The sequence below is a fragment of the Globicephala melas genome, chromosome 11, assembly GCF_963455315.2.
Source record: "Globicephala melas chromosome 11, mGloMel1.2, whole genome shotgun sequence".
Lineage (NCBI taxonomy): Eukaryota > Metazoa > Chordata > Mammalia > Artiodactyla > Delphinidae > Globicephala > Globicephala melas.
The window spans coordinates 93,917,350-93,942,071 of NC_083324.2; positions in this window are offsets into that span (position 1 = coordinate 93,917,350).

Genomic DNA, 24,722 nt, shown 5'->3' on the forward strand with positions numbered 1-24,722 from the left:
AGGCCACAACAGTGAGAGGCCCGTGTACCGAAAAAAAAAAAAAAAATCAAACAAAAGTTATTTACCAAAGATCATTTATAAAAAGTTTATTAAGATTTTATTTTATTAAAAAATACAGCAAGGATTATTTATAAAAGCAAATAATTTGTCCCACTGATAAACCTATAAAGGAGCAGAGATTATTTTACACTGTTACTGAACAAGGGATGAGAGTGTAAATTAGCAAAATTTTTGTGGAAATTAATCTAGAAATGTATAAAAAAATAGCTTCAAAGGAGTTTATTCTTTTTGATCTAGCAATTCAATGTACTGGACTCTATCTTAAAAGCATAAAAAAAAAATGCACTGAAAGATTTAAATACTTAGATGGTAATTACAAAGCATTTGAAACAACCGAACTGTTAACAGTAAAGGAATGGTGAAATAAAAAATAGTGGATTAATTTCTTGTAATACTGGTCACTTATTAGAAATCATGTTGTCAAAAATTATTCAGTGACCCTGGAAGATAATCACAGTATAATAGGAAGTAAAAAATACAGGCTACAAAATTGAAATAGGATAAAAATTTTTAAATATGTAAATAATACAAGAAAATACTCTAGAATATATTTAAGTAGTCCTTTCTGGATAGTGAAATTATAGATAATTTAAAAAAATCTTCCAATACTGTCTACTTTTTTTTTTTTTTTTTTTCAGTATGCGGGCCTCTCACTGTTGTGGCCTCTCCTGTTGTGGAGCACAGGCTCCAGACGTGCAGGCTCAGCGGCCATGGCTCACGGGCCCAGCCGCTCCGCGGCATGTGGGATCTTCCCAGACCGGGGCACGAACCTGTGTCCCCTGCATCGGCAGGCGGACTTCTCAACCACTGCGCCACCAGGGAAGCCCAACTTTTAAAAGCATATATGTAAAAAAAGAGCAAGACCAAATATTTAACAATGTTCAATGGCTTAAAAAGTATCCCCAAATTCCTTACCATGTCACATGGGCTCTGAATAAGCTCCAGACGAGTTCCCCACCACCATCCAATGGTACTTAGTACTATAACCACACTGCTAAATCTGCAGTTTTCTGAGCAAGTTGGGTTCTCCTGTTTCATGCCTTTGTGTTAAGTTGTTTTTGCCTCCGAGAATAACTTCCATTCTTTCAACCTTCTGGTTAATGGTTAAATAAACACATTAAATATCAGATTAAGTGTCACCTTCGAGGGAAGCTTTCTAGATCCTTTCAGATAGATAAAATGCCCTTAGTCTCGGCTCTAATATTGCACTTCCTTCTTCTTTTTCAGCACTAATCACATTGTCTTAAGATTACTTTTTTGTCTGCTTCTTTCACTAATATGTAAAAAACTTGAAAAAGTAGGATGAGGGTCTTCTGTACATCCTATAGCAGCTTGTAGGTACCGCATGTACTCAGTTATAGGAACTCAATTAAATAGTTTTGAATTAATGGATTACTGATTACCCATACTTTAAATTCCTAAAAACATAATCCCCCATCAGACCTACCGCCAACAAAAACAATTCACAAGGATTCATTATTTGACTAGAGTTTCTTACAATATGCAGTGTACAGGTGTTGTCAGCTTCTTCTCATTAGCTTTTGGCCTCTGTCTCCTTGCTCTGTTTGGGGCCCCTCCAAGGTCAGTGCCAGGAGAGGATGGGGCATGAAGGTCGTACTTGCTTAGTACTCGGATCATCTCTGTGACTTCCAGCTCTCATAGACACCAAATGCTGACTCTTTCACTTAAGGGTTGTTCTTTGGGATTTACTGGAGACTCCCTGCTCCCTGCCAATCCCCACCTATCTCTGAAGATCACTCAGCAGTTCTCAGCCTGGTGATGGCTTTTCTAACTGGCTACTTGCAGTCAGGCCCTTCCCTCAACTCCTGCATCTGATGATTTGTTTCTAGCCTCTATCATGCTAAGATTGTCTTGTCCCTGGCAAGACATGCTCTTAGGCAGAATCCTTTTAAAGATAACCCATGGCTTGACCTTCTGTAGGTTCCACATCTGTCTACGGGACACACACACGTAACTTTCTCTCTACAGGCAAACCCCTCCTGTGACAGTCCTCTTTACTCTGGCAGCCCGGTGTTTCCCTCTTTAGCCATAGCCTCTTTCCTAGAGAATGAGTCAAGTTAGTCTCTGTTATTCTCTGACGAGTCAGATGTTAGTCTCTGACTCTACTGCACTCCGGGGTAACCGTGCTCTTCACGTGGTTCTCTTTCAGGCAGCAGGGAAAAACAATTAGCAGATTTTAACATTCTGCTTTTGTCTATATCTCTGTAGTTCAGAACGATTGTGAAAGTAAAGCCCTTTGGTTATGGTTAAGAATATACAAGATTTCCTGGTGGTTAGTTAGTGGAAATGTATGGAAAGAATTAGATTCACTTTACCAAAGGCAAATTCAGAACAGAAACCCACAGACAAAAATTTATTTTTGAAATAAAAGGGAAAATGATAATGCAGTAGAGATGGTACTTATCATATGTTACCTGGGCTTCTGTGCCTTTTCCATCCTCTCTTTCAATTGTGCTGGGGCTATGTGACTAGTTCTGGCAAATGAACTGAAGTCAGTTAAGAGTGGTGGAAACTGTCCACGCTCTTTCTTCCCCTCATGTGACGCCACGTTGAGAAAGCAGCATCACGAGATGGTGAAATGCCCATTATTCTTCATCTGAATGGATCTGTGGAACAGAGTTCCCTTCCAGTAAACACTGGATATATAACATGAACAAGAAATAAATCTTTGTTGTGCTAAGCTATTGAAATATGGGGGTTATATGTAACCGTGTATATCTTATCCTATCTTGACTAATTAGAGTAGAACTAGTGAATTCGTCTTCATTCTAATAGTAATTAGCTAGAATTTGACCTGTTTTCCTTCCTTGTGTTTACATCGGCTTCCTCCCATTTTCTTTTCCTCCCTTCCTTCCTCTTGAGATTGCATTGACTTATCTTTTTCACCTTCATGGTTTTCTCTCAGAAGTCTCATCATCAAGACCCATCAAACTCTTACGAACCATTCCTGATCATCCTGCCACAGTGTTTATCATCTCTTTTTCATAATGTCTAGACGTTCCTAGATAATGCCTAGCTAATTCCTCATCAATCCATTGCCTTCTTTATCTTGTGGACTACACCACACAGCTTTGATTATTTGCTCAGAAACGTATCGCTCAGAGACCTATTACTCATGAATGTAATCTGAACTCTCCTTAGGCTGACATTCAGGGTCTGTTATATCAGTTTTGACGACTCTTTGCAGTTATAACTATTGTTATTTCCCTACAAGTCCCTGCTGCCTCAATTCAGGTTGATCCTCCCCCATAAGCTACATCATTTTATGCCCTTGCTCATATCAGATGCTCCCTGCCAGTCTATCCAAACTCTCATCCCTCAGAGGGCACCCCCTTACTAGGCCTTGGTGGTCCCTCTTTCTTCTGAACCCCTTGTATGTACATGTAAAGCGCTTACTTGATTACTTAACTGTGTGCTGCTTTTTCACATTTTAGGGTTCCAAAACCTGCCAAGGAAACTGTGGTTTTTGTCTTTAATAAATCCTTATAGATGTCTGCATTCAGACTCTAAGGAATAATCATTTCATCAATCTTGTACTTTAATAATAGTCCCAAGAAATAAAGTATGTAAATCAAATCTAATTTTCTCATCTTAAGCATCAATCAACGATTTAGAAAAAGTAGAAGCCTGTAAAACAGTACTGAATGGTAAATGTTCATTACAACGTTCTATTTATTATTTTAATTATGAGCATGGTTTTTCTTTTAATTGCTCTATTAGATACCTAAAATTTCAACCTTGTCAAAATAGTTCATGAATTGATCTCTCTGAGTAAAGGCAAGGCCTACGAACTTATTTAAAATTCACTTGTGTCATTGTCAAGTTACTAAGAGAAAAGTGTTCTTAAAGTAACCAAATGCTATGGGTTGAACTGTGCACCCCAAAAAGATGTGTTGAAGTCCTAACCCCCAGTCCCTCAGACTGTGACTTTATTTGGAAAGAGAGTCGTTGAAGATATAATTCATTAAGAGATGTAAGGTGGGCCCTCACATTGGATTAAGGGCCCTTAAGGTGGGCCCTTAATCCAATATAACTGGCTTCCTTATAAGAGAGACATACAGAGAGAAGATGGCAACGTGAAGACAGAGGCAGATACTGGAGTGATGTCATCCAACAAGCCAAGGGATGCCAAGGATTGTCAGCAACAATCAGAATCTAGGAGACAGCCATGGAACAGACTGTCCCTGGGAACCCTCATAAGGAACCAACTCTGCCAACACCTTGGCTTAGGCTTCTAGCTTCCAGAACTGTGAGAGAATACATACCTGTTATTTTAAGCCACCCAGTTTGTGGTACTTTGTTAAGGTAGGCCCAGGAACCTCGTATTCCAAGTGCTCAACATAATTCCATTTAAAATAGATTCTCTAACACAGGGGCCAGGAACTATGCACCAAATCCTGGCCATTTCTTGTTTTTCTGAACAAAGAATTATTGGAACATAGCCATGCACATTATGCTTTGTCACACCTGCTTGTGTGCTCCAATGGAAGAGCTGAGTAATCGTGGAGAGACTCTCTGTCTCTCAAAGCCTAAAATATTTACTGTTTGGTCCTTCATAGAAAAAGTTTGTCAATGCTTGCTGTATCCTACTAAGCCTTTAATTAAAAGACTAAACACATCTAACTCTAGATTTTTATTTAAACTTCAAGACTGAAATCCATTCTTATTCTCTATATTAGTCAGGGCAGGCTGTGCTGCAGTAACAAACATCTCCCAAATCTCAGCATTTTAACATGGTAAACATTTATTTTTCACTCACATAATATCTACTTGGGTCTGGGAGACGCTCAGTGCAGTGATTTGCAATGTAGGCTGCTTCAATGTCTTCACCTCATACTCTTCTGTCAACCCTGCAGATTTGGAGAGACTGGAGAACTGCTCAAGATCTTTCATGCCCCTGGCTAGTAGTGACACACTTCATTTCCTCTCACACCCATTACACGGCCCTAACTGGGAAAAGCTGGAGAACAAATAGAATATTTATACGCATTACTGTCTCCATCATACTAACACTTTGATAGTGTATTAATCACATAAGATTAGCACTTCAGTGACTCCTGGAAACAAAAATATATACTCTTATTAAATCAATATTGTTGAACAGTCACAGATGAGTTCTACTTATAATAAGGTAATTCCTTAGGAATCTCTAGTTGCCATTCATAAACCTGTGATCTTTATAAACAGTGGGACTGAGATTTTGTGAAACACCATAAATAATGTGGTTTTTTTTCTTTTGCCGTTGCCAGATAAATACCTTGTGCAATTTACAGTGCATTAAAATTTACAACTCAATGAAGAAACATAAACATCTGAATACACGCAGCCTGGACACCAGGCTGCACATGTGTTTAGGCACTATTATTAATCTCTGCCATCTTCATTCATCTGGAAGGAACTGGCTCACACTTTGGTCATATATGTAGAAAGAGAAATTACGTATGTAGTTATGTAGTTTTTTCCATATGGGTGTGTAGGGTTTTTGTTGGACACAAGCAAGTAGATTAAAGAAAATGAAATAGCACAAAAAAATAAATCTTTGTAATCCCAGCTACTACTGGAAGAGCATCAAGGAGTGAAATGAGGGGTCAGGAGGGTGTTAATCTACCCCTTGCCCTGTAGAGTCATCAACAGAAGACGGCAGTGGGTGCTTGGGGAGGGAAAGAGGCTTGAACAGAGTTTATAGCCTTGGTGTCCGGATACCACGACTGCTGTGCTTGTTCCCCTGTGGTGGCAGGGCCTGTTTGGGGGTTCTGAGGACAAGTTGATTCCTCATTCCCCTGCCTGCCTGCCTGCCACCGGGTACTCTCCAGTCCTTCATGCCCTGTCCCAGTTTGTGCCTCTGCCGGGTTGGGACTGCTCTCTTGTTCTTCCCGAGGGCCAGCATGGCAGATCTGGAAGGGACACTGTGGTTCCTCCTGCAGTATTTCTCCCACTCTCACCAGCATTCCTTTGCTATGTAGCCCAGGGGGACGGATGGGCTGCTTCCTGAGCTTTGCCTTCACTTAACAGGTTCCTTTTTGTTTGCCCACTGAGGTTGATTATTTCCTTCCAATCACCTTGGTGACATCTTAGTCCTGAGGTTTATCTGAAATGTGATTGTTGCTGATTGATTGCTTCTAGACAAGTCGATGTAGCTATTTAAAAAGTTAGTGAGAGCCAGGGTTTTTGTTTTGTTTTGCTTTGAAGATAGTCAAATCAATTCACTTAAAAACATAAGTGTATACTCCAATTTTCCTCATAAAAACCTCAAAAGCATGGTGTAATCACTTGACTTATTAAATGATATAAACATACTTATCAAGGCAAAATGTAAATAAAACCAAGAAAAGAATGTCCTGGAAAAAAGCAGAACTTCATCACACATAGAACAGTCCTGTGTGATGATAACACGTAAATACGCATTAAATCTATAGCTACCCACTGTGTATTCATGTTTCTCACAGAAAGAGGGCTTTTAAATAAAATTAAATTCTGTAATCAGTACTGCAGTACAGATTTATTTGAACCACTGAACTCAACAGGTTTTTAAAAAATGTATACATTTATGGAGCAAAAAAAATAATTCAGTGTTTTTAGCAGTAGATGAAATTCGTTACACTTACATGAATTTGACTAATCACACTTGCGTCATTATAAGAAATCAACCACTTCCCAACTCACAAACTAACTCATGTCAATACTGGAATCTACAGGACCAAAGTTGTATCTCTACAGTTCGTAGACACCTGTTTGCATTGATTCCTACAATAATCTCATGAGGGAGGTATTATGATCTTCGTTTTGCAGGTTAAGAAACTGAGGCTTAATAGAGTTAGTGACCCCCTAGGAGCAGAGGACAGTGAGTGATCCTGGAGCCTGTCTCTGACTCTGAAGTTTCAAGGGGCTCAAAGAAATAATAGGAAAAACAACATGACCGCCCGTCAGTGATCAGAGCTCTTAGGTAATCGAAATGTTTAGCTATTTTCCCCATTTGAGTCTTCATAAATGGCTCTATTTACTCAGGTACAGCACTGCTTGCTGGAAATGCCTCAGACCTAATGTCAGTGTTCACTCTAGGGATTCGCCCACCTGACCTCTCCAGGTATTTTGATCTTGTCTTAGGCAGGTTTCATTAGTGGAGGACTGGGGCAGGCTTTTGATTTCCTTTGGGCACATTTTATGGGTAAACTTTGTAATCTCAAAAAGAGTGAAATAACTAATCTGATCATTTCTAATGAAAAAGGCTTAAGGAAGTATCATTTTGGAAAAGATTAACTTTTATTTTGTCATAAGATTATTTGATGTTTTCCATTTTTTTCAAGTACCTAGTGTATGTAAAAACAAAAAAGTAATTTTTCTATGGAATCAATGTTAATTATCTCAAGAAAAATGTATAGTTATAATCAGAAAATTTCAGAAATGTAATAAAATAATAAAATGTTTATTAGTATCTAAAATATATAAAAATCTAGGACCCAACATCTTTGAATCTACAAGCCCAATTTCTGATGTATCTTGGCAAATTTTTCTTTAACCTTGGCTATCAGGAAGCTTAGAGTCTAGTTTACAATCTAATTTGCATTAGCTATAGGTTAATGCTCTTCTCCATTTCTCCTGCAAGATTTTACTGATACTTTGAGTTTTATGTTGATGAGACACGTTTCAATTATAATTTGCCTCAATTTTATTATGGAAGTTGATGTGATTTGTTTAACATTATTTCAGTGTTTATTGATCACTTACTATCTATTAGATCTGCAAATACAAAGGTAAGTAAAACATAGCTTCTACCCTCAAGCAAATTATGAACTCACAAATAGAAAAATAAGTAAATATGCAAATAAAATACAAACATAGGTCCAGAATCCTGCCTGAATCAAATATATACTGGCTGTAAAGAAATGAACAGATTCCACATCTCATAACAGGGTAGGTACTCAATAGATATTTATTTGTTGAGTGAGTGAATAAGTTAATGCATGGCTAGAAAAATAATAAAATATAAGATATAAAGAAATGATTAAAAAATAAAATTTTACAGAAAAAATGTTATTAGATGTTAAAAATCTGGGAGAAGATATAACTAATTCTAGGGAGATCTCAAGAGAGACAGACATAGAGTTCTTATGTGCTCCTTGCCCCACAGTGTCTACGTGGATGAGCCCTTGTGGAGTGCAGACCACTTCACGGTGCCCCAGGGTTCCTCCCTACCTCCCCGCAGTGGACATAGGCTAGGATCCCTGTTATGCTGTGGACCGCACTCACCCTGAGCATGTGATGTGAAATCTGGAGAGAACTCTGAATAACCCAGAAGAGTTCATTCTCAGGTCACATTCAACTAGGTCACTATATATGGCACTGGTGCACAACCTTTGCTATTCCATGAGGACCTACCATGCGAAAGATCCTTTGAGATGGGTGGGGGAAGATAAAAAGAGAGATAAAAAGTAATTCGTCCTCAGGTGAGGCACGGATGGTTCTGACCCTCTGGATCACTAGTGTTGCATACTTTTACAAAAGTAATGATGTCTTCCAGATATGTGAAGCATACTAAGAACTGATTTGGAAAGAAAAAAAGTGTTTACGGAAGATGTCTCAGTGCTTTCAGAGTATCTACTGCTGAAAGCACAGGAAAGGTTATTTACTAAATAGAACTGATGTAATCGAAAGCATATTCTATCTTCCAAAAATGAGCAAGGGACTTCTTTCTCAGCGCTAAGGCAATGAAGAAGGAATTATGCATTTCCTTAGGCATTCTATAACCCTGCAGTGCATCTTCTGAAAGACCTGTACAAGGTAAATAGTTTTTTTCTTTTCCTCTCTTTTCGTATCTTATCTTGAGAATGGGGAAGGCTGAGGCAAAGAAAGCAAAGCGCTTTGCAAAGGCGCTAGAGGTGGGGCTAAGCTGAGCTCCTCCCACCCTGCTTGTTATCAAAGCTGCCTACGGTCCAAAAAGTGCTCTTTGCCACACAGATTGCAACTTGTAACTGTGCTGCACAACTTGGGTAAGACTGGCTAGAATGGTCCAATCTTGTTGGTGCAACAGAAATAAGTGAAGGTTGAAAGTAGTCAGGCAACCAAAAATCATCCCAATAAATCAGGTTTTACCCTGTCCACCATCCCTCCCAAATTCATTAGGCCTTTGCTGAAATGCAAGCTTATCTTAAAAACCAACAATATGTGAATGGCCTAATGTTCACAGGTCATTCAGGTACAGAAACAGCCAAGGAAAGAGATGCCAGGTCAAAAGCTTCTTTGAAAGAAACTTGAATTGAGGACAACTGGAAAGATCAGAGAGGGTTAGGATTGAGCCCCTGGCTATACCTCAAAACTATTTTGCACTGAAGCTTCACTGACTCTAATTTGAGGCACTAACTAACAGCCAAGAAAAGATTAATAAAGGCCATAAACACTCTTGGGTCATTTCTGAATGGGTTTTTTATAACGTGCCCAGCAAAGGGTAATGGTAGATAACCAGGCTGAGCATCTTCTTCCTCTGCCTCCTGCTTCCTGCACCCCGAGCTGGAAGAATACGCAGACACGGGCTTTCTTCTTTCAAACACCCTCTGTAGGTGAAAAGGCTTTCATTTACATCTGAGTTTTTCCAGGCTCACTTTAGTGCCTATTTACATGATCTTTTTAGGTCTTATTTATGTGATCACTCTTTCCGGCTTTTTAAATTCCCTCTGTCTATATTTTCTGAGTCTTCATCAGAGCCAGACTTTTGGGGACTTACCAAGTCTGCACTGGCTTTTGACTACACCAAAGCTTAGGGCTGGCTCTAAGCAAAATTGTGGGTGGAAAATGATAGTTCAGCACTCTTGGGCCCTCACTGCTGGAACTTCCCTCTTCATCTCCCTTTCTTTCTCTTCTTCTCCATCAGTCACCATGCTGAACCCAAATATTCCCCCCAAGGCTCTGTGGCACCCTCCTCTCCTCTCCTTGCTGGACCCCCGTGTGCCTGGGCGCCCCACCCTGGTCTGACTTCACTGGCAGGTGTTGGGAGCCACCCCAGCCAAGGGCTTCCCTGTATCTCAAGGCACATGCTACCTGCTTTGCACTCCTGGGTGGAGGGGATGCCCTCACCAGGGACCCTCCTCTCTTTTCTGGGTGCCCGGCACCTCAACAGTGGTCTGCTGGAGACTGTATGCCAAGGATCACGGGGAGTGATTGTCAAAGAGAAGCGACGTGCTCCTCTCAGCCCTGTGCTTTTGATTCCTTAGCTCTGGATTGGGGCCTGGAACCTGTACATTTAAAATGTGTCCCAGGTAATTCTTATGCAACCAGAAATCAGAGACATATTTTGGACTGCTGCTTTTAGTCCCAGGAGAGCTCAAACAGGATGAGGTTTAGATAGTCAGACAGAGGTGAAACCCCTTTGGTGGCATTTGCTTAAACAGCTAAAGCTTCAGGACCCAGAGCAAGCCTTTTCCAAGCATCACTCACTTGGGGGCTGAAGGCCCGCCACGCCCCTTCTACTTTGTTGACCTAAAGGGAGCTATAGAGGATGTTAGAGATAAATGGGGTGGAGAGTAGCCCAGGTGCAGCCAGCTGATAGTCAGTCAAGAGGCTTCTACATGGAAAACTCCTCTCTGAGTCACTGAACACATCTTTTTGAAACACTGCTTTGAAAAATGTTTTGGAGGGAGAATGTTTCCAAATTGACAGTAATGTACCCACCTATTTGTATATAGTTCAGCCCTTCTCAAACTTTTTGGTCTCAGGAAACCTACGTTCTTAAAAATGATCAATGACCTCTAAGAGCTTTTTAAAGTGTAGGTTGTATCTACCAATATTTACTCTATTAAAAATTAAAACTAGGAAAAATTTTTAATATTTACTTAATTTATTTAAAATAACAATTATAAACCATTTCATCAACATAAGTAATATATTTTTATGAAAAATAACTGTCTTTTCCAAAACAAAAATAGAGAGGGAGAAGAATAGCAATGTGTTCTGTTTTTACAAATCTCTTATGTCTGGCCCAAGAGTAGAGAGCTGGATTCTCATATCTGCTTCTGCATTCAGTCAAATGAGATGATTGCAATATCACAGGTCATATAGCCTTTGGGAAATATCACCATAGGCGCACCATGAAATTTACAAAGGTGAATAACATCTTGGTATTATTATCAAAAGAGCTTTGACCTTGTGGGTCCCCTGAAAGGTTGCAGGGATGCTTGGCACACACTTTGAGAACCACTGGATAGTTTGTCCATCCCTTTGCATCTTGATTCTTGGTTTTCATATGGACAGGATTTTATGTAGAGATATACTGGAATATTTTTCTTTGTGGACAAAATTTACCAATAGTGGTTCTTAATACTGCTTTTAAGAACGTTTAAAAAGAAACATGTTGTTGAAGCTGCATATGAATAGTCATCTTCTGCAAAAGTTTGTGTGTTAAATAATCTTCATGAATTGAATTTAGTCTCATGTTTATTCTTTCTAGGCAACATTTTATTTCAAAAAGCCTGCACCTTACGGGAATAAAAAAAGGAATCTAGGAATTGGTATGTGGTGGTGGTAGCAGAATGTGTGACACTGACTATCTGGGGACACGATTCACTTTGGGAAACGGGCAGCTTTGATGAGTCATTGGGGATGGTGTGTCATGTAGAGCAGCTGAATTCAGCTTGTCAAATAAATGTCAGATACTGATGAATGTCCCTTATGGAGTGTGCACTGAAGATTATGTATCAAAAGGTAAAAGAAGCCTGTCATTGATCTTGTGGATAATATAAAGATTGTGTGAGAACAAGTACGTGTGTGTGTGTGTGTGTGTGTTGAAGGGTGGTGATGTAGTGGTATGCAGTACTGTGACATATTCACAGATAAGACCTTGCAAAGTGGGACGTATGGGTTACATCTCTGTGTAATTTGCTGTTCACAGTTATGTCTGCCCCACCGTAGTCCATAAATGTCTGGAAAGGGTTAAAAAACCTAAATTCCATGTTCCCTCACTGAAAGCGGGGCTGTGTGTCTGAAGATAAAGTCCTGAAGCAACATAAAGGGAGTCAGTGATCTTTGTGAAGTGGGGGAGGTTATTTTTTAAATTACAATAAACATTTTACAGAGTGAACATTGTAGGATAATGAACTTCCTTAAATTCCAACATGCCATGGATTTGTATAGTTGCAGATTAGAAATAACAACACATGCAGCTCTAGAAAACCCAGCACGATACTCAAAGTGTACGCAATGAGTTAACTGTGTGAAAAATCTCTGTACCCATTGAGTTACTTGCCCAAGGAAATGACTATTTCAGTCCAGAAGAGCATAGAGGGTAGACCAAGATAATGGGGAGTTAAAATGACAACAGAAAATGAGGATGCAGTTAGGACCCAGCTGAAGACTTAATCATTCTTGGGTAAGGATTTTGCCAATGGCATAGTGCAATATACTTTTTTTTTTTTTGCGGTACGCGGGCCTCTCACTGCTGTGGCCTCTCTTGCTGCGGAGCACAGGCTCCGGACGCACAGGCTCAGCGGCCATGGCTCACGGGCCCAGCCGCTCCGCGGCATGTGGGATCTTCCCGGACCGGGGCACGAACCCGTGTCCCCTGCATCGGCAGGTGGACTCTCAACCACTGCGCCACCAGGGAAGCCCGCAATATACTTTTAAACTTAACAGTTTGTATTGAATGTGGATTATCAACCGTTACTCACTTCCGTTCAGTTTATCCAGTTCACACTACTTGGTTCACGTAATGCATTAGATATGGGGGACAAAGGTGCATCAGATGTCCCTCCTGCCCTCAGGGAGTGCAGGTGCAGTAGAAAGGAAGGACTACAAGGCAGTGCAGTGCTACAGCAGTGGGAAGCTCAGAAAGGTCAGAAAGTAAAGGAGCTACCTGGTTCAGCTTGGAGTTAGGCTGGCAGACAAGTGGGGAGAACTGGAGGGAGGATGGCCAGACTGAGGGACAGTGGGTACAGTCAGCTGGGGTGTGGACAGCCTGCTGGGGCTTTTACTGCAAGTAAGTTAAGCTGCTGGTGCCTACGGTATGGAGCAGTAGAAGGAGTGGAGGGTGTGTGGGGCAAAATCGGCAGGATAACTGGGACATGTGGCTGGGGGATAGGTAGGAAGGGGCTTCCTGGGGGCCTGGGGAGTCTAGCTTGTGTGCCTGGCTGAATACTGACGATGCGACAGGAGGAGGCAAGGAAAACGGAGCAGGAACAGGGGAATGTGATCATTATTTTGGTGTGTTTACGCAGATTTGTGATAAAGTAACTCTTTTGATTCCTTACATAAAAGTTAACTAAAAACAGATCTGAAAATCAAATATGATGAAGTCAAACCAGAGGCGCCTCTGTTAATAAGGTAGCATTATTCCCAGAGAATTAAATTTCTAAAAGTATTTAATACTACTTACCTTTGAGATACGATGCTTGATATTTCTAGGATGTAATTCTTTTGTTTTTTTTTCTCTTTCACAACTGAATACAGTCAATCAAGGTTAAAATCTAGTGAATAAAGAACCAAACTTTTAGCAGGCCTGGCAATCTTCATCTTTATCTCTATTGTATTAAGTATATGAGAATTAATTTATGTATCACTATCAAGGGTATCTATTTTCATCTGTATTTTAAAGTTTATTTATTATTCTTTCATTCATTTGCAGTAAGGAGAACACTTCATTTTTTTCTTTCTGAACACTGCCTTGCTTAGGTATTCTTTTTTAAAAAGAAATTCTATATTACACATATATATTTATATAGATACAGGTAACATCCTCTATGTACCTAATCTCATTTCCCTCCTTTTTGCCCCTGAGATAACCACTGTCCTTAAGTTCATGTTTTTGTTTCCCTTGTACATTTTTATACTTTAACAACAAATCCTTGTATGCACGCTTATTATTATTATTTTTTGCTTTATATAAACGCTATGGCATTGGGCCTACCCGTCTGTAAGTTGCTTTTCTTACTCAAATATTGTATTTCTGATATTGGTCTATATTAACCCATGTAGTTTATTCATATTGACTGCTGTATAATATTCCATTATATGAATATACTAAAATGTTTTTATACATCTAATTTCAGTACTCTTTCCAAGTTTTAGTATTTTTAAATAGTAAAAATAGCTATTTGAACATTACAAAATTAGCCTTAATGAGCATTCTGGTATGCATTTCTTTATACACGTGGGCTAGAGTTTCTCTAGGGCATACCTCTAGGTGTTGTATTGCTGAGCTTAGGATACAAGCATCCTCAACTTGACTCAGTATCATCACATCAGCTCTAATGTGGTTGATCTAGTTATACTCCCACCGGAAATGTATGAGAGTCCTCTTGCACTTAGAATGGTCAAATATTAATATTTTACCAGTCTGATGGCCATGAAAGCTTACTGATTCTTCACCTATTCTTTCCTGCTCCTTCAAGCAGCTTTCGTCCATTCAAAAAAGTTTTTTTTCCATCTGAAGAGAAAAACGCACACACAACAAACAATGCAGGCTAGTATGTTTTACACTTTCTCTCACTGCTAAATGCAGTGTTCATCTTAGTGTTCCAATGCTATACAATGCATTCTTTTATGATCGATTATTGAAATAATATGTCTTTGTGAGTACAAATAGCTACCTTCCAATGAGGCTTTTGCATACTTCCAAAAGATGGGAAAATGTATTCTGCAACCCCTGCCTTCAGCTAAATATATGTATAAGCCTTTCTTGAAGCATCATTTACTGCAACTAATTTAAGCTAGGATATATTGTGCAAAGTTGGAGAACAATAAAATATTCAGGAATCTGTTTTATAGTAAGTTGAATAACTGTAATTAAGAAGAGTTTTGAAAATATAACAGCCTCAAAGCACAACAAATGGCTACTGAATGATAACCAAACAAACTTGAGGCAGCTACATTCAGAGTAACAACAGATACATCAGCGGCATAGCAAGTAAATGTTCCTAAAAGAAGAGGGGGCTATTTCTGGTAACTTTGGGCTGTAAAAAAATCTTTAGGTCAGACAATAAGGAAAAGCACCTTTGGTGAGGAAGTATTTGTTGTTCGCTTCCCCCAAGCTAAAGTTGTATACATGGGTAACAATTTATCAGCAGTTGCATATTTAATTCCAAGAAAAAAAAAAATCACAAGCATTAAATGTATACACATGGAAGACACCTGCATAATTACCTGCACAGGAAATAAGCTGATTTAAAGCAAAAAGTAAAAACCTTAAAATAGTAAAAAATAACTACTGGCATTTAATTAATTGCCTTTTCTAAAAGAAAGGCAGAATTAAACATTAAACAGTAATGTAATTCTATTCCTTGTTAAATATTTCAGTAAAAGAAACTATAATTTATAAAATAAAAAGCAAGATGAATACCCTGAAGTAGTTACAGTAGTTATGTGGTGTTCACCACCAGCCCTACCAATATCATTACATAATTCACACATATGCAAACACATAATCTAATATACCAACATCATTACTGCACACATGCACGTGTACACATACACACACACATGTACACCAATGTACCATGATATTTTGGAGGGAAAAAGGAAATAGATGCACAAATTCTCACACTACCAGACTGATACAGCTAGAATGGTGAGCCAGTTTATTCAATTACCATTGTGTATCCACTAATACATTACACAACTTAACTTCAGACCATTTTTTAAAAATTGCTAATTAAGTTTCATTTCTTGATATTTCATCCATGTTTCAATCTGCTTATCTTATTATCCACCCTTCTTCCTCCCCCCTGCTTGTATCATCCATCTAAAATTATTTTTTTAAATAATCATTATACTTTTATAATATTATACTTTTTATTTTCTATCATGGTACATTTAAGTCAAGTTCTAGCCTTACTAGGAAGAGATTTAATATTTTCAAGGTCAAAAATATTGCCTGGTATGCTAATGTGAAATCTATGTCATAATGCTCAAAAATACCTTCTTTCAATTAAAAAAATTGAACCTAGTGGTTTAAATTCAAAATGAAAATGAAATGTCTTCCATGGACCCTTCACATATGATATTTTAAATATACATATATTTTATCCACAAAGAATTTTTATATATGGTTATGACAGAACAGTTTTGTCTAACTTAGCTAAAGTCCTACTGGTCAATCAAGTTTCTGTAACTAGGTGTGCTTTAGAATAATTTGTGTAGCATTCATAAATGTATTAAATATACACACACACATATGCATTTATATATGTACATATCTATGAATCTGCAGCCTATGGCCCAAATTAAATGTTTCTATAAGAGTTCCTTATGTGGAAGAAAATGATATTATTCCTTGTTTCTCTTTTAGACTTCATGAAATGTACAAAACAAAAAGTTACCAAAGTTTCTCATATAATTAAAATAATAATATGTTTCTAAAACAGCTCTAATTTGAAAAATGTATACTGTTTATAAACTTTAAGATCTGTTTTTACACGAAATTGAAGAGCTAAAAACCTAACCCCCAGAAGAGAGAAAAGAGACTAAAAACTAAAGGATGAGGAAACAGAGTTACAAAAATACCCAATTGTGTAATTTGAGAGACTGCCATGAAAATCAAGTGAAACCAGGAAAATCCACAGAGAAGCCTTTAGAAAAGATGAAAACATCCCAGCAGATGAAAATTGACCACAGTACTAATATAGCTTAAGCTTGAGAGCCTCCACTTGCAGGGATCTCAGTGAGTTCCAGAGCAGCAGGGTGTTCCAATTGCCTAAATGGGTCTCTGAAAAAGGGGAGTCAAATTTCCAGGTCTCTGGTAATTTGCTGTGATTTCTTTTCTGATTCTAATAAATCTTCACTTTTTTCTTAATTCTGTATTCATAATTTTGTGTCCTTTTACTGACTGGGCTTGCCAAATGCAGTTGTTAGATGTATTAGACTGCTAGGGATGTGTCAACTGAAAAAAAACATCGCACAACCTAAGAGCTGGGAGTTATGTTTCGTTTAGGGACCTTACTGAGGACTATAGCTTGGGATACAGCCTCTCAGCTCTGAGGAACTGTTCCCAAGAGGTAAGGGAGGAGCATATATGTAGGAGTTTTTGCTGGAAAAACAAACAAACCAACCCGAAAAGCCATTTAGTCAAGCATAAAAAGATTACTGCTAATCACAAAAACCAGACATCTCAAGTTAACAATTTTAGTGCTTCCCTATGTATGGGAAGATGCAAGCATCTGGGCTCATTGAAATTATTCCCCTGGTATGAATCTTAACTGTCTAGGGGCAGTATTCTGTTTTTCTCCATCCTGAATTCCCCTCAGGGCGACCCATAGAGGGTAGCTGCAGTGGCCGGTGGTTTGATGGCAGGCAACATTCATTGTTTACTGACATGGCAGGCAGCATTCTTTGTCTACAGATGCCATAACGAATACCGCAGACCGGGGTGAGACCGGGTGGCTTAAACAACGAAAAATTGTTTCCTATAGTTCTGGAGGCTGAACGTCTACGATCAAGGTGTTGGCAGCATTAGCTGTTTCTGAGGCCTCTCTTCTTTGGTTTGTAGATGGCCTTCTTCTCCCTCTGTCTATGCATGGCCTTCCCTCTGCACATGGCTGTGTCCAAATTCCCTCTTCTTATAAGGACAAGTCCTTTGCGTTAGGGGCCCTCCCAAAGACCTCATTTTAACTTAATTACCTCTTCAAACACCCTGCCTCCATCTGAGGTCACATTCTGAGGTACTGGGGGTTAGAACTTCAACATATGAATTTGGGGGGACACAATTCGGCCCCAAACACCAGATTTAACAAATAAAACTACAGAACTCCCAGTTAAATGTGAATTTCAGGTAAACAGTGAGTGGTTTTTTTTTTTAGTATTTGTATGTCCCATGAAGTATTTGGGACATAAAAAAATCATTCATTATTTTCTGAAATTCACATTTAACTAGGAGTCCTGTAGTTTACTTGGCAACCCTATCCACATTACATAGCCTGCAGGCAGGGAGAAGTATTCAATGAAGAAGAAATACTCAATGAGGAAAACCTAAGGAATCATTAGAATGCTTTTACTTTAGAATAGAAAGAAACTTCAAGGAACCTCAAGTGTAATCCCTTTGTCTAGAACTCAGCACCTTGGAGGCCCAGGGTTACACCAAGGCTGGGAGTCCTGAGGCTTCACTCACACCCCAGGCCAAGTCCTTCGTGTGCTGAGAAAGTTAGCGGAACCTCTATCTGCGTGATCCCTCCAGGACAGCTTCCAAAAGCAAGCTGAGTCAACAGGGGTGGGTTTGGCTCTCGCCTTGTCTGCTCTCACACTGACACACCACAGCATCCCTGGCCCTATCTGACTGTGCACCCATCTCCCCACCCCTAGCTGGAATACACTCTGGGATCTCCCCAGGCCCCTGAGATCCGCTATACTTGAAAGAGGCTGTGGAGGACTGGTTCTGGGTTGCTGTTTCCACCACAGCAGTTCTTCAGTTTTAGAGCCCTTTGAGAATTCAGTGAAAGCTACGGATCTTGCAGCCCCCCAAACTCACAAATGCACCAAGACAATTGTGCGTCTAAGTTTAGGCAAATTTTAGCACCCCCGAAGCCCCAGTTTTGGACACACAGGTTAAGCACCTCTGCATTATGCCGTGCTTACACACAGGTTGGTTGCTGCCCCTCCAAAACAGTGAAGTGTGTGTGTGTCCCAAGGAGCCCAGGACATTCACCCCCACGATGGGGTGTGTCTCGGAACACAACGCAGTCATGGAGGCGGGGAAGCATTACAAGGCACTTCTGGAGCTACTAAGTTGCATGTTTAATAAAGGCAATTCTTAAGAAACCGGAGAAGTTCTCTAATGAGCTTCAGGCATCAAGAAGGGCTGACTGGGAAAAATCTCTGTGTGTGGAGAAAGTTCCCGGTACTGCTGAAAGCACATCATGTCAGGAAGCCCCCATGCAGGCTGCTGCTAATAATGAGAAGGATGGCAAGCATTCAGTGCGTGCTTGTAATGTGAGGCACCATGCAGCGTACGTTGACATCACCTCTGCGAGGCAGGTACTACTATCATCGTCTTTATTCAAGTGGGACGATGGAGGCTGAGAGTTTAAACAACCTGCTCGAAGTCCAGCAGGTCGGTTCCTGGGAGGGTATGAAGCCACCTTACTGTGCGCTGGCTTCCATGAGCAACCCCCATTGTCCTTGGAAGGAGCGGTTACAGCTGCCTGGGTTTTGGACAGCAGGCTGCCGTGTCTGCTCTGCCCACTTGCCACCCTCCTTTTTTGTCCTCTCGGCAAACATCTGGCAGGGGGAAAACTCCAGTGGCTGCTTTAGGGCTTAGTTCTCAGAGCATTTGGGAGGAGGTTTAGGGAGATGCTCCAAAGCCTGGTCCAAACAGAAGAGTTTGGGTCTACTTCTTAGAAGGTATGTGGAATTGACACAGTTTCTTTTCCTCCATAATTTTCTTCAACTAAAAATAGAGATGTGTGTGACTGTCTCTGTGACAGATGTGAGTGAACAAGCCCTAACATTTCATGACCATTTTTTAAAAGAAAATCACATACATCCCATCCTTTGGAGCAGTGACCTAAACCAGCTGTTTAGGAGATAGAACATACTAAGTGAACTGTGAGTTGGCTTGATCATCTAGACAACAATGTGATCCACCAGTAAGGCATCTCCAGTCCAGCCTCACCGAGCTAACCCATTTTTCATCTTTCTCTCTCCTCCTAGGCAACAACCTCACATAACTGGCTCCTCCCCTACAAGGGTCCTCTGCAAGGATTCCTGCCTTGTGTAAGCAACAGAAAAACCCAACCTCTACTCGGGGTCCTCACATTAAAAAAAACAAAACAAAACAAGTTTTAAACCTCCTCTGTCCTTCGGGGAATTCTCACTCTGTTTATGATCATTCCAGTGTACACATGGTGAATTTAAACTATTGTGAGTTTAATGTGGTCTAATGAGCTTTGCTTAGGAAAAAACTGGTCTTGGGTCACAGAACCACATTCATTGCTGTCACCAGCCAGCTTTTAATTACATGCTTTTGATTACCAGGGCAACGAGGGGAGAGACTGGGTCCTCTGGGTGACCTCATCGCCACCAATGGAAAAACAAGGAAAATAACAGGCATTCCATCTTAGATGGAGCATTACTTTTATCCAGTAGGACAGCACAAGAATGACTTTTTCTTGATAATGTTGCTGGATGGCAACTGTTTCCTAATTGACTCCTGTCAATTAGTGAACCACTTGAGAAGAGACTAAATTCTCTTCTTTGTAATTCTTTGCTCTGGTAACACACATACAACACACACACACACACACACACACACACACATGCACGCACTCACATTCCACACTACCTAATACACTACATTATGCTAAATTACGATTTCTTCTTCCTTAAACCCACTGACATAGAAATTGCAAATGTTTCAGGAAAGAAACAGGCAACTTAGAAGCTTCAATGGATCAGGTGTAGGGAAAAAGATTTTAATCTCTAGGGAAGCAAGGATTTGCCTTGGACACTGAGATCACAGTTGGCCAACTGGAAGGACTAAGTTTTGACAGCAGAAGCAGTAGAGAGCTCTGGATTCAGAGGAAAGGCAAAAGCCCCAGTTTGTCAGAAGGTCTATGGGGTCCAGGAAGCGGGAGTACCCAGCGCAGCCAGGCTGCCGGGGCCCTGCCCACACCCCTGTACCTCTGCCACCTCAGCACACACTGGCCAGACATCCACAGGCCAAGAGAACTTGTATTTCTTTTTCTGAAATGATCTCTAAGTAAGTGAAGCCTGCTTTGCCCACCTATGAAACAGGCCAGAAGTGCCAAGAAATAACACCCCCTAAGAGCAACTCTTACCCAATGACCGACCAGAGCTGGTACACATGTCAGGTAGCCGAGCTTCCTAAAATGACGCCCAGCCGCTTTGTAAAACAACAGTGTTTATTATTGTTTCTCATGACTCTGCGGGGGAGGAATTCAGGCAGGGCTCAGCCGGGCGGTCTTCAGCTCTAGACGGCCTTGGGGCCCTCGTTCCATTGCCTTCAGCTGGCAGCTAGAGGGCTGCAAGGCCAAGCAGGCCTCCTTTAAGTGTCTGGCACTTGGATGCTCCTCTGAGTGGCTTCTTTCTCATTATTTAGCAGATGAGCCTAGATTCTTTACAGGATGGCAGCTGGCTTCTCAGAGAGCATGAAAATCGAGGTTTCTGGGTCTCTTACTGGCTCAGAACTTGCCTGGCCTCACTTCTACTACCTTTTATCGATAAAAGTAAGTCACCAGCCAGCCCCAGTCTGAGGGGAGGAAAAAGAGACCCCACCTTTCATTGCGAGGGAAGGGGAGGCCTGCAGGGCTGGGAGGCCATCTTCCACGGGGGTGAATGTCTAGCTCCCTCACCTGCCTGAGCGGCAGGTCGTCAGGCTGGGTGACGGGCAGGTGACTCCGCAGCTTGAGTGGGAGTGTGGGAACTCACATGGCCCCCTTAACTGCATTTCCTGGGATCACCTCCCAAGTAAACCACTTGAACTCAGTGCCTTCGCTCAGGGTCTGCTTCTGGGGGAACTCGAACCTAGACACTGGGGATGGAGGATACCGAAGGCATAAATACCAAGTGCTCCTATTTCCAGCTGGAAGCTGAGTGGGAATAGGGGGCAGATAAGAGAAACTTAGAACAATTTTCTCTTTCCCCCTAGTTTACAGCCTTAGGATAAACCCAGCAGGTAAGGGTGAGGAACTTAAAAGAAGAAACATTACCTGTGTCTCATTACCTGTGTCTCCTTGTCTCCCTGTGACAGCATCCTGGGCACCGGAATGCTGGCAGCATCCTCTCCATAACCAGCTTTGGAAACGGCACCGTGAGTCACTCTAAAAAGCCGTGCAGATTCACTACAAGCCCTGCTCTTATGTATCTTTGGGTTGAAAAAACGTGTCTCCTGGGATTTCCCTGATGGCGCCGTGGTTAAGAATCCGCCTGCCAATGCAGGGGACACTGGTTCGATCCCTGGTCTGGGAAGATCTCACACGCCCTGAAGCAACTAAGCCCGTGCACCACAACTACTGAAGCCTGCGTGCCTACAGCCCGTGCTCCACAACAAGAGACGCCACCGCAATGAGAAGCCCACGCGCCGCTAATAAGAGTAGCCCCCCGCTCGCCGCAACTAGAGAAAGCCCTTGCACAGCAACGAAGACCCAACGCAGCCAAAAATAAATTAATTAATTAACAAAACAAAACAAAACAAAAACTTGTCTCCTGTCCAGAGCACAGTGACTAATAACTTAGATGTGTGATCCTTATGACAGGGGCTTCTTTTATTGTTTTAATCTCTGAATTGGGAAATTTAAATAAGACCCAATTGCACTATGCTTAAGAAATTGTTGTATTTTTCATATTTGAACAAAGTTTTATATAAGAAATGGACCTTAATCTTAAGTAAACTGGCTCTGAGTAGATTCGGATGTTAGCTCTCAGGGACTTTGTTCAGTCCCCAGCTGTGTTTTCAGTGCTAGAGCCAGGTGCTGGTACAGAGTAGGCACTCAATAAATACTTGCTAGGTAAATGAACACCTGTATTTTGGGGAGGGGTGACTAATGACACAGATAACACTTCTTTAGTTCCTTATCACTCCCCTCATCATTTTCCAGATAATATAGTAGGGAATAAATGTATGCGAAATAGGAATAATTACTTTCTGGTACTGATGGGTGACAAAGTATAGAAAAAATGGACATCTACATTATTGAGATACAGGAAATAAACTATTACATATTTAATGTAAAAAGTTTGAAAGTAAAAAATTAGAAAAGAAAGGAAGAGAATATTTTCAAAAACTATACATAGCTAATACAAATCTAAAAGGAAAGTTAAGAACCACCACAGTTGAATAGATTCATATTTTCTTTGACTTTGATCATAAGGATTCTACTCTGTTAAGTTTAATTCACTTTTTGTAGGAGAAGGGTAACTGTCATCCTGAAATTGCATAGCAGGAAAAACTAGAAGTAATATAGGAAGAAAAAGTGAGAGTGAGCTTTAAAAGATAAGGATGAGATATATTTCTCTCAAGTAGTTCAAACCCAATATAAATCGCAGAGTAGGTTATTCTACTTTGGGGCCCCTCTTTCCACCAAATTCTTTCTCTTGACTCTTCTTACTTCTTGAGTATTTGGCCTTTGTCTAGGGTCCCATTCATTCTATTATGGTTCATTGAATATTATCGAATACTTACTATGTGCCAGTCAGTGGGCCGGGTGGGAGCTGCTGGGAGTACAGAGGTGAGTCAAACAGAAGTGATCTAAGTCTCGTAGAACTTACGACCTGGAAGAGAAGGTAGAGAATAATCACAACTATGATATTACACAAAATAGATACCTACAAACTGCGATAAATATTGTGCCTGGTTAGGAGCTGCAAAAGTCATTTGTCTCCTTTCAACATTTAAACAAACTTGTATTATATACATACTAAATTAAACATTATGTTTTATATATTAAAACATTAAATATTTAAAAAAAAAACAGTCTTGGCTATACCTACCTACCTGCCATTATAGTTCCCGGACAGGCCTAGCCAGGTAGCATCCAAAGGACTGGCCATTATCATACAACTCCATCAAAATATCTTCACTGTATCCCAGTCCCTGGGTCTTCCATATTGTGATAATGGAAACTATGATAAGTCATTACTGGCCGATAAAGAGCTATTTTGTTGACCTTTATCCAGAGAAGCAATAACATCAACAAAAAGAAATGAATATTTACAGGACTTTCAGGTTTTAGCTGAGAACCAGCCAAAGGTTATTTTGAGAAGGGAAGAACTGTCTGACACCCTTGAAATAACATCATTCAAGTCGATATGGACTCAAGCCTACCTGCAAGACTTACACCGTAATGCAAAACATTCCTTTAGTGCTCCCGCTGTACATTAAGTAGTATCTTTGTGGTCTGAAAAGAGACAACACGGGCTTCCCAAAGGATTTGCTTATGTGATTTTTCTGAGGGTGATCTCTCTCCACAGTAGTTTCTGTACAATGAATGTGCCAAGGCATCTTAAGGGAAGTATCACTGCCTGACAGAGCTCGGCTGCAGACTTTGGCAGCATCCACGGAAGAGAGAGACATTTCACATTTATTCCTTGGAAATCCCGAGGCAAAAATATTCTTTCTCCTTCCTTTGGGCTCTGTGAAATATCCTATTTGACTTCCTCTCCAGCAAGCTGTCTAATTCACACTTTTAAATTCACCTCTCACATCCATTTCCTCCAGAAAGCTTTTCCTGGGCCAAGATAAACTCTCCTGAATTGTGTTAAACTGTGCTCATTACTCCAACATTGCAGTTCTCAGATGTCATGTGTTATTTTCCCCACAAAAATGGCCTTACTCTCCCCAATGTGATCTGCTTGCAGGTGTTTCTGTGCTTGTATATTTAATTTCAGTTTAAAGTTCACTTACTGCTGTTGTTTCTTACGGTGCTGAACACATATTGCTACTCTGAATAAATTGTAAGTTAATGTTTTTGCTATCACAAATGATTATTGTGCAATTCACCTGTCATCATCATTATCATCATCTCTGAATGGAGGTGTGATCATGGGAACCCTTCCAAACTCCTCAGCCTCAACTGTGCTCACATAGAGTTTCTTATCATATTCTTTTCTTTTTAAAAGCTTTATTGTTTTTGTAAAATTGCTGAATGTTCGTTGTTAAAATTCAAGCAACATGGAAATACATAAAGACAGTAAAAATTACTCTAGATTCTGCC